Source organism: Panthera onca, chromosome F1 (genome assembly GCF_046562875.1).
Source record: "Panthera onca isolate mPanOnc1 chromosome F1, mPanOnc1 haplotype 2, whole genome shotgun sequence".
NCBI lineage: Eukaryota > Metazoa > Chordata > Mammalia > Carnivora > Felidae > Panthera > Panthera onca.
The window spans coordinates 3,810,948-3,821,137 of NC_138355.1; the positions used below are offsets into that span (position 1 = coordinate 3,810,948).

Consider the following 10,190-nt stretch of genomic DNA (forward strand, 5'->3'; position numbering starts at 1 on the left):
CTGGACCTTCAAGGAAGAGGGAGTAAGAACTAGGCATGGAGAAGCAGAGACACACTCGGAAGCCTGGCTCGGGATGTGAAATGAAGAGGGCGGACCGAACTCTGCGTTTACTTTTGCTCTTCCTCAAGCCTCAGGAAATCAACATGATGGGGATTTTTTTTTTTTTTTTTTTTTTTAGTCATCAACTTACAAAGATCAAGAGGAAGGGGAGGCCATAGCAGCAATGAAATTTTGGAATCTGGAAAGCTGATGGACAAGTGGTTACGGACTTAGCCCATCTGAGAAAGCAGGTTTCTAACCAGCAGTGGGGAAAACCAAGGAACAGTTTGACGTGCGGCCCCGAGTCCTAAAAGGCTCAGAATTGACGGCTTGGGTTCTGTGGGCAGCGGACAGCGAGGCAAAGATCAGATTGAGGGCATGAAGGTTGCTGTGAGGAGCCAGCAGATCCCCGAGCCCCACCCCCACCCCGCCAGGAGGAGGTACATCGTCCGGACAGCAGGGCTCTGTGGAGGCTTGGCATACTGTTCTCAGGGGACAGAAGGAAATATTTCCACTCAACCTCTTTCCTACTGGGAAAATATTACCGGATCCTTCTGTACAGACTCCAACCAGTGCAAAGAGGAAAGACCCAGCAATCTAGACTGTATGGTTCCTCGGTGAAATGGCTCCACCTCCATCATCTGAGAAAGCCAACAAACGAGCCTTGTCCAGACCTCAGACTTTCCAGAGAGCCTGCAAGGGTGACCCTCTTTCAATATAAGTAGACATCGAAGGCTCACCAAGCAGCTGGGGAAAATCTCCAGCATGAAAAACAGATCACAACAAACACACAGAAAAAAGAAAGAAAGAAAAAAAACCCGACTTGGAGGACACGGAGACTGCAGAGATAGTAAGACATCACAAAACTACAATTAATAATCTCAGAAAGGTAAGAAGATACTGCATTCGTGAAGAATATTTAGAGACCATTAGCAGAAATAAAACCCAGAAGTAAAAGGTTTGGAAGACAGAGTTGAAGAAATTTCCCAGGAAGTACAGCAAAATGACAAAAGGTGGAAATAAGACTGTGGAGAAAAGAAAAGAAAAAGATCGTTCAAGAATGGCTAACATTGAACAGCACACAGGCAGGAACTTCTTTGACATTGGCCGGAGTAACTTCTTCCTAGATCTGTCTCCTGGGGCAAGAGAAACAAAAGTAAAAATGAACTACTGGGACCTCATCAAAACAAAATCTTCTGCACATGGAAGGAAACAATCAACAAAACTAAAAGACAACCTACAGAATTGGGAGAAGATATTTACAAATGACAAATCTGATAAAGGGATAGTATCCAAAATCTGCAAAGAACTTATACAGGGCCGCCTGGGTGGTTAAGTCGGTTGAGTGTCTGGCCTTGCTTTTGGGTCAGATCATGCTCCCAGGGTTGTGGAATCAAGCCCCACATTGGGCTGCACATTAAGCATGGAGTCTGCTTAAGATTCTCTCTCTCTCTCTCTCTCTCTCTGCCCCTCCCCTGCTCATGCATTCATGCCCCCTCTCCCTCTAAAATTAAAATAAATAAATAAATAAATAAGAATAAAAAATAAAGAACATCTACAACTCAACACCCCCAAACCAAATAATCCAATTTAAAAATGGGCAGAAAACATGAACAGACATTTTCCCAAAGAAGACATCCAGATGGCCAACAGACACATGAAAAGATGCTCAACGTCACCATCATCAGGAAAATGCAAAACAAAACCACGATGAGATACCACCTCACACCTGTCAGAATGGCTCACATCAAAAACACAAGAAACAATAGGTGTTGGAGAGGCTGCGGAGAAAAAGGAAACTCATGCACAGTTGGTGGGAATGCAAACTGGTACAGCCACTGTGGAAAACAGCATGGAGTTTCCTCAAAAAGTTAAAAATAGGAATACCCTTCAATCCAGTAATTTCACTACTGGGTATTTACCCAAACCATATACAAATACTGGTTCAAAGGGTTACCTGCCCCCCGGTGTTTACCACAGCACTATTTACAATGGACAAGATATGGAAACAGCCCAACTGTTCATCAACTACTGAATGGATAAAGAAGATGTGGTCTAGGGGCGCCTGGGTGGCTCAGTCGGTTGAGCGTCTGGCTCTTGATTTCAGCTCAGGCCATGATCTCAGGGTGGTGAGATCGAGTCCCTCGTTGGGCTCTGGTCTGAGTGTGCAGCCTGCTTGAGATTCTCTCTCTCCCTCCGCCCCTCCCGCTGCTGACACTCTCTCTCATTCTCTCTCTCAAAAAATTAAAATAAAAAGAATTAAGGTCAGGATTTTATTTAAAAAATAAAAAATAAAAGCTGTCGCCTCTGAGGAAAGAAATAGAAAGCAGGGAAGAGCAAACATTTTCTAACAAGCCTTGCAGCATAATGACTCTTTAAACTAGGGGCATGAAAACTGCAATAAAAATGAAAACCGATGTGAAACACGGGCGAACAAAGGAGGTGAGAAAGCCATCTGGCTTTGCTAAGAAAATCTGCTGAGGGGCGCCTGGGTGGCTCAGGCAGTTGAGCACCCGACTTCGGCTCAGGTCATGATCTCACAGTTTGTGGGTTCGAGCCCGGTGTCGGACTCTGTGTCGACAGCTCAGAGCCTGGAGCCTGCTTCGGATTCTGTGTCTCCCTCTTTCTCTCTCTGCCCCTCCCCTGCTCACGCTCTGTCTCTCTCTCAAAAAAAAAAAAAAAAAAAAAATCTGCTGATGGTGCGTGAAGAGAGGACAGAAGGCATCCGACATCTCAAAGCAGGTGGAAAGTTAGTAGAAATGGAGCAAAGGAACAAGGGTCTGTGGGAAAGAGGAGCCGTGGTCAGTGACCAGGGCCCCCAGACATGTGCTGACTTGGTGGCGGGGTCCCCGAGCACTCCCACTTCCCGGCTAGGGGCTGGCATTGTGCTCTGGGGCCACATCGGCCTCCCCGCCTCCAGCCTGGGCCCCTGCACCCCACACCCCACACCCCAGCCACCCGGCCCATTCTAGAACGAAGTCTGATCGTATCACCCCCCTGACAAAATGCTGTAATGGCTTTGGCTGCTCCCAGCACGAGACCAGGTACCATGACTGGACTCTGCGTGTTTGATCGGCCTCTCCACTCCCATTTGCGTCCACCTAACAGTATGGAAACAGGGCCTTCGTCCAGGCCGCCCCGCTCTCCTGCCGCTGAGCCCCTGCACTCCTGCCCTTGTCACCTGCCTCATTCCCGCACATCCTGGAGGGACACTGCCGGGCGTCCCCTGACCTCCTAAACCTGGATGGTTCCCTTCCGCGAGCCCCCATGACCACCCCCTCCCCGGGGCCCGCAGCTCATCCCTGTTTCTGGGCTGCTCCCACCAGCCAGCGAGCTCTACCAGAGCTGAGCCGAGCTCTGTCTTGAGCCCCTCTTAGCCTTGATCCACTGGTGACAATGACCGCCCTCCAGCTCCAACCAGCAAATGCAAATGGGAACTTATAGGCTGGCGTGTGTCTGCAGGGGAGACAGGTCACAAACGTCGCTGGAGTCCTGGGCTCTGTTCCTTCCCCCTCTTACAGTCTGTCGGCCGGTCTTGCTCTCTCCCAGTGCAGACAGACTTTCCTACCAGCTCACTCCTTCCAACTTTGGGATCCAAATTAGGTAGGCGGTCTTGTCTGCGGGCTCCCGAGGAAAGTCCCGGAAACACTCTGGTTCTCCTTGCCTGGGTGAATGCCAGTCTTGAACGAAGACCAGAGCACCGTGGCCAGGCCCGAGGCCCCGTGGCCAAAGGGACTGGACGCTCCGCATGGCCATCCCCAAATATGGGGAGAATTAACAGTGTCCTCAGAACACCTGCCACGTCACCTCCGTGCTCAGCGCCCAGTAGACACATGGTCAATATTCAGCGAATGTTTGCAGAATGAACAGACTTTACGCGCTGAGTCCCGGATGCTGCGTCTGCTCTGTCTTCTGATGGCAGTTTAGTAAAAGCTTGTGATTTCTGCAGCCCTTTGATTGGAAGAAGTTGATGACGCAAGCACCTACAGAGCTCTTCGCATTCGAGGCATCGTTCTAAGAGCTTTGTGTACGTTAACTCTTTTGATCTTTAAATTTTTTAAATGTTTATTTTTGAGAGACATAAATGCTTATTTATTTATTTATTTTGAGGGCGAGCAGGGGAGGGGCAGAGAGAGAGGGAGACACAGAACCCGAAGCAGGCTCCAGGCTCCGAGCTGTCAGCACAGAGCCCGACGCGGGGCTCGAACCCGCCGACCGTGAGATCGTGACCTGAGCTGAAGTCGGACGCTTACCCGCCTGGGCCACCCAGGTGCCCCCCTTTTTTAAAAAAAAAATTTAGGGGCGCCTGGGTGGCGCAGTCGGTTAAACGTCCGACTTCAGCCAGGTCACGATCTCACGGTCCGTGAGTTCGAGCCCCGCGTCGGGCTCTGGGCTGATGGCTCGGAGCCTGGAGCCTGTTTCCGGTTCTGTGTCTCCCTCTCTCTCTGCCCCTCCCCCGTTCATGCTCTGTCTCTCTCTGTCCCAAAAATAAATTAAAAAAAAAAAAAAAAACAAACGTTGAAAAAAAAAATTTAATGTTTATTTTAACTTGTTTAATCTCTAAAAACAATTCTGTGAGGTAGATATTATTATTAACGGGATGAACCACGCCATAAGAACAATTTCTTCCACCAACACCTTTGGCAGGGGAGCCCGTTCGACCCCAAATCGCGGTTTGAAGTTTGACTTTGCTCTGCAAGCTGCCTGCCGCCTTTGCCGAGAGCGGAACTCACCACCGCTTCCTGCCCGGCCGCCCGGCCCCACGACGCCCGTGGCTGTGGTTTCCTGGCCATCTGCTCAGAGGTCTCGACCGGAGATGTCCTGCAAACCCATCAGACGGGCCGCACGTCGCGTCCTTACTGTGTCCTGAAAGCAGTTTCCCTGCTGACCTCACGTGCGGTCAGACCCCCGCAGCTCACGGTGCAGACTGCCAGCGTGTTCTGGGCTGCGTGACCCTCAGGACAGGTTCCAGGGCTCGGGCCACTGACCATGGCGCCGATCAAGAAGCTGAATCCACTTACTGCCAAAGGTCCGTAAACAATTAGTCTGAAGCTCCGTGCCCTTGCTTCCGTACTTTGTTTTCTAGCCTCTTGACATTCTGTGCTTCCTCCTTAATTTGATTTTCTAATAAAAAAAAAAAAAAAACACAAAAAACAAAGCAGAAAAAACCAACGCATCACGTGTAGGAAACAAAGAGCTTTTACAATGTTCTGCCAGTTAAGATCTTTGCCTTCCAGAATCTTTGAGCCTACCGGACCCTTCCCATCCTCGGTGTTTTTCTGTCTCTGTGAAGGACCCCACGAGCTTCACGGACGCGCCTTGAGGGTCAGCTATTTATCGTAGCAGCTACGGCTCACTCAGCGGCGAGGTCGGATCTTTCGAGAGCCTGGTGTCGGGAGAGACCAGCGCCTTCCCGGCCTGACCTTCGCAGGAGCTCGTTGCACGCCCTCAAACGGGACACCTACGCCCACGAAAGCTGACTGTCCTCATCTGTAACATAAGTCGGTGAGACTAGATGACACAAAACCTGTCAAAACTCCACAGTCTATGATCTCGTGGGTACCTAATCAACGAGGATGTTCTTTTTTAAAAAATTGTTTTTAATGTTCATTTATTCTTGAGAGAGAGAGAAAGAGAGAGAGAGAGAGAGAGAGAGAGAACGAGCAGGGGAGGGAGGGAGCGGATCCCAAGCACAGGGCCGGACGTTGGGCTTGAACTGATGAACCGTGAGACCACAGCCTGAGCCCATATCCAGAGTCCGATGCTGAATGTATGGAGCCACGCAGGTGCCCCCAGTGAAGATGTTGGAAGACAAATCGCCATCCTCGTGAGCCGCCCCGACTGTGACCAAAAGCTTCCGACACGGCTGCGGCATTCTCTGCCTCCTGGCGCCCACGCCCTTGCGGTGTGGGCCAAGCCTTGGGACTCGCTTCTAACCCCGCACAGAGCATGGGTGGGAACGTCACTGCGGGTTGAGGCGTGATGCCACGCTGCCACCTGCCGTGGGCGCGGGCTGTGCACACCTAAGGCCACAACCCACCAGCACCCCCTCCCCCGCACCTCAGCTGCAGCCCCAGGTCTGGGGGCCCCGAGCCACCAGCTTGCACTTCATACCCAGGGGGCTCTCACTATGTCAGGGTCAGTGGTTCACTAGAGTGACTCACAGAACTGAGAAGTACTGTACCTATAATTACCGTTGTAAGGGTACATACACGTCGGGACAGGGCAAAGCTGGAGCAGGTCCCAGTGCGGACTCCCCGCGTCCTGTCCCCGTGGAGGAAGGACATGTTGCTGGGCTCCCCAGCCAGAGAGCTCACCTGAACTGTAGCGTCCAGAGATCTTGCCGGGGCTTCCTTCCATCAGTGTCTGGTGTGACTGGACTCCCTCTCAAGGCTGTTCTCACAGGAGTTCAAGTTCAAGCCAAAGTTGCCCCTCCCTGCCCCGGCCAGACTGTGTGCCCTGGGTCACCTCATCGGCAGAAACTCGAAGAAGTTTCGCTTCTACGGGGTTTCGAAGGGGTTTCGAAGATTCAGAGGTCGTCTCCCAGGAGCAGGAGAAAGGACCGGAATCTCTACTGTGCCGCATCGGGCACGAGAGATCGCGGCCTTTGTGATGCTTGAGGAGCATCTCTCTTGCCGGTTTCAAGGGAGCAAACAGCACGGTGTGTCCAACAGCCCTTGCAGCACGGAATGGCATCAACCACACAAGGCTGGAGCCTGTCTTCCCCGGTGGAGCCTTCGGATGACACCGTTGCCGGCAGCCCGAACCAGACGACCCGGCGGGGCCCTTGCGGGTTCCTGACTTCCAGGGAATAGTCAACTATGAAATGATGTATGTGCACTCTTTGATTTGCTGGATTGGGGGATAATCGGTTACACAGCAATACGTGTAACAAACGCACGGACTCTCTCGGCACTAAAATTCAGGGTGGCGAAGGCAAACGCGTTTCCTGTAGTTACGTGAAGCAGGCGAAGAAATGGGATGGGTCATCGAGCAGCAAACGACCAGCAGGGAGATCAGGTGACGCGTCTTAGCTCAAATGGGAGGTGAGTGATAGACTGAAGACGTGACCCCCAGTGGCCAGAGTCCAGAGCCTACACGCTGCACGACGCGGCCGCTGGCGAAAACCGGGCCGCGAAGCCACAGGACACTTGCCCAAGGTCAGCCACTGCCAAAGACTTCGCCCCTGGAGTTTTTAACTGTTTATTCACGTGCCACTGTTTCCAAAGAGGATATCAAGTGTCTCAACAATTCCAGAAAACGCTGTAATGGAAATTAAAGGGAAATCAAGTGAGGCCATCGGCATGAAAAGAATACAGGTAGGAAGAACTGAAGGAAGCTGGGCGGGCTTATTCCCCGGGTAGAGACGGGAGCTACGGACCCTGAACTGAGAGTGGAAGGTTCCAGGGCAGAGGGAAGCGGGTTCGAGCCCAGGACGCACGGCGTGCTCTCGGGAGACTGACGAAGCTCTTCCTTGTTGAGACCAGAGAACGCCTTTGTCCACAGGCGCTCAGGAAGGAAATCCTGTGTCACGTAATCAGCGTAGTCAGCGACAGTCCCCAAAACATCTGCAGGGGCCCAAATGAGGGGGTTCAGCTTCCTGCTGGGGCCCAACGCACGCACGGATCCCAGACGAACCAGACAGATGGACCCAGCACCCAGCTGCTCTCTTTCTCTCTCAACGTGTTCCCTTCTCAGCATTTTAAAGATTTCTCCAGCCCTCTGACACCTGCTCTCTGGTGTTTTGAGCGTTAGTGGAGAAGCTGTGGTGTCTTGGGCTGAAAACGAAGACCAAGCGTGACATCACTATGACCGTCCCCGCTGTCACAAAGAGGGGGAGGGGCGAAAAGGAAGCTGTCACCCCCTGAGTATATCAACCGCTTCCTTCCCGTTGACAAACCGACCCTCCTCTGCAGACGTGAGCCCACCTTCTGCCATCCCGCTGGTCAAATGCAAACGCCGTCAGGACATGTCGATCCCAACACCGTTGTCTTCTCCTGCTGCAGCGACCAGGCGATGCGTTTCCGTTTCTCTGCCATGCGATCTCAGCTCCACGACGCGGCCCTCAGTGGGCCCCCCAGGGATGTGCTGCCTCACGCGGCTCTTTCAAGTCTCTGCCCAACCTCTCTGGTGTCCTGGACCCCAATGACCTCATACATGACGCTATTACATGATTGTGGCAGAGCTATTAAAAATAATGTCAGGAAGCCAAGGGCTGTAAAACAAAGACATCAGTAATCGCCCGGGTCGTGACTGCTCCATGCTCGGGATCCGCAGTAGGCCAGGCTCCCAGGTGGGGGGGGGGATGTGCCACTGTCCTGGGTCAGTGCCGATGGCTAGCATCCGAGGTCCTGCGATCGCTCCTGTAGGCAAGTGACTCTCAGGGGCAAGGACCATCCCCAGGACCTCTCGGACCCTGGAGATGTAAACAATATAAGCCAAAATCGCACTATAATGTGATGATGTGGTTGTACGTCGGGAAAAGGGAAATGACTATTTGTACTTTGTAATTTCCATCCAAGTTAGTTAGCATCTAGTGCAATCATGACTTCAGGAGTAGATTCCAGGGATTCATCCCCTACCTACAACACCCAGTGCTCGTCCCAACAAGTGCCCTCTTTAACGCCCCATCACCCATTTAGCCCACCCCCCCACAACCGCTCCAGCAACCCTCAGTTTGTTCTCTGTATTTAAGAGTCTCTTCTGTCTTGTCCCCCTTGAAGTTTATTTATTGAAGTCATCTCTACACCCAACGTGAGGCTCAGACTCACAGCTCCCAGATCAAGGGCCACGTGCTCCGCTGACCGAGCCAGCCGGGCGCCCCCATAAAGCCGGTTTTAAAAGGAAATCTAACACCTTCAAAGCGAAGCTCTTGGTCCCCTCCTTCAGACCTGCTCCTGTAAATCTTCCCCATCTCGGGAAATGTCTGCTCCCTTCCTCATTTGCTCAGATCCTGCAGTCACGGACTCCTCTCCATATGGCATCTGTATTTTATTTTCATCTACGTGTGAAGGGTGCCCAAACTCTGGTCTCTCCCACCGCCTTCCACTCCTCTGGCCACCTTCCTCTCTTGCCTGACTCGGGAGCCTCTGGCTGGCCTCCCTGCTTCCGTCCTCGCTGCTCCTCTAACTGTTCCGTCCAGTGACCTGAGACGTACATGTGATGTCTCTGCTCAAAACTCCCTACTGTTCCCTTTCTCACACAGTGTATACCCCAAAGTGCTTGTATGGCCTATAGGACCCCCCAGATCTGCCCCTACCCGCCCCCTCACACTCACATATTCTGCCTCAGGACATTTGACTTGTTGTTCCTTTGCTTTCAGTGACATGGGTTTTGCCCCAGATATCCCAGGGTCTCGCCAGAGGGGCCATCCTTATATAAACAGCATTCCCACCAAACAATTATGATACAAATAAAGGGAGATGGACTTTTAAATCTAAAGACTTGGAGGAAATACATTACAGGTTTGCAAGCATTTTTAAAAACTTTTTCTAATGTTTATTTTTGAGAGAGAGAGAGAGAGAGAGAGAGAGAGAGAGAGAGAGACAGAGCACGAGCAGGGAAGGGGCAGAGAGAGAGGGAGACACAGAATCGGAAGCAGGCTCCAGGCCCTGAGCTGTCGGCACAGAGCCCAACGTGGAGCTCGAACCCACAAACTGTGAGATCACGGCCTGAGATGAGGTCAGATGCTCAACCGACTGAGCCCCCCAGGTGCCCCACAGGTTTGCAAGCATTTTAAACGTGAAAGCAGTAAACCAGGGCACCGGGGTAGCTCAGCTGAGTGACAGTCCAACTTTTGATTTCAGCTCAAGTCATGATCTCAGGGCCGTGGAATCAAGCCCTGTGTCTGGCTCTGTGCTGACAGTGAGGACGCTGGTTGGGATTCTCTCTCTCTCCTCTCTCTGCCCCTCTCCCTGCTCTGTCTCTGTCTCTCGAAACAAATAAATACATAAACTTAAAAAAAAAAGTAGTTAACCAATTTCTACCAATGAGGAAATATTTTATGTTCCAATCTTACTCCCTTTGACTTCAAAATAGTCAAACTTGTTAATTCACTAATATCATTCCTGAAAAACTATTTTCAGAAATTTTAATTTTTTTAATGTTTAGTTTATTTTGAGAGAGAAAGAGACAGAGCGTGAGCAGGGGAG

At 51.5% G+C, this 10,190-nt stretch overlaps 2 long non-coding RNA genes across 2 annotated transcripts; one reads left to right on the top strand and one right to left on the bottom strand.

The window, feature by feature from the left end:
* Window positions 1-7,228: 7,228 nt before the first annotated feature.
* On the bottom strand, window positions 7,229-7,959 carry LOC132685896 (uncharacterized). Its single transcript, XR_009613327.3, has 2 exons — window positions 7,421-7,959; window positions 7,229-7,302 (listed from the first exon to the last, which is right to left on the bottom strand). It is a non-coding gene; the product is annotated as an uncharacterized LOC132685896 (long non-coding RNA).
* LOC132685897 (uncharacterized) lies at window positions 7,277-8,268 on the top strand. The gene is made up of 2 exons (XR_009613328.1): window positions 7,277-7,358; window positions 7,956-8,268. It is a non-coding gene; the product is annotated as an uncharacterized LOC132685897 (long non-coding RNA).
* Window positions 8,269-10,190: the final 1,922 nt, after the last annotated feature.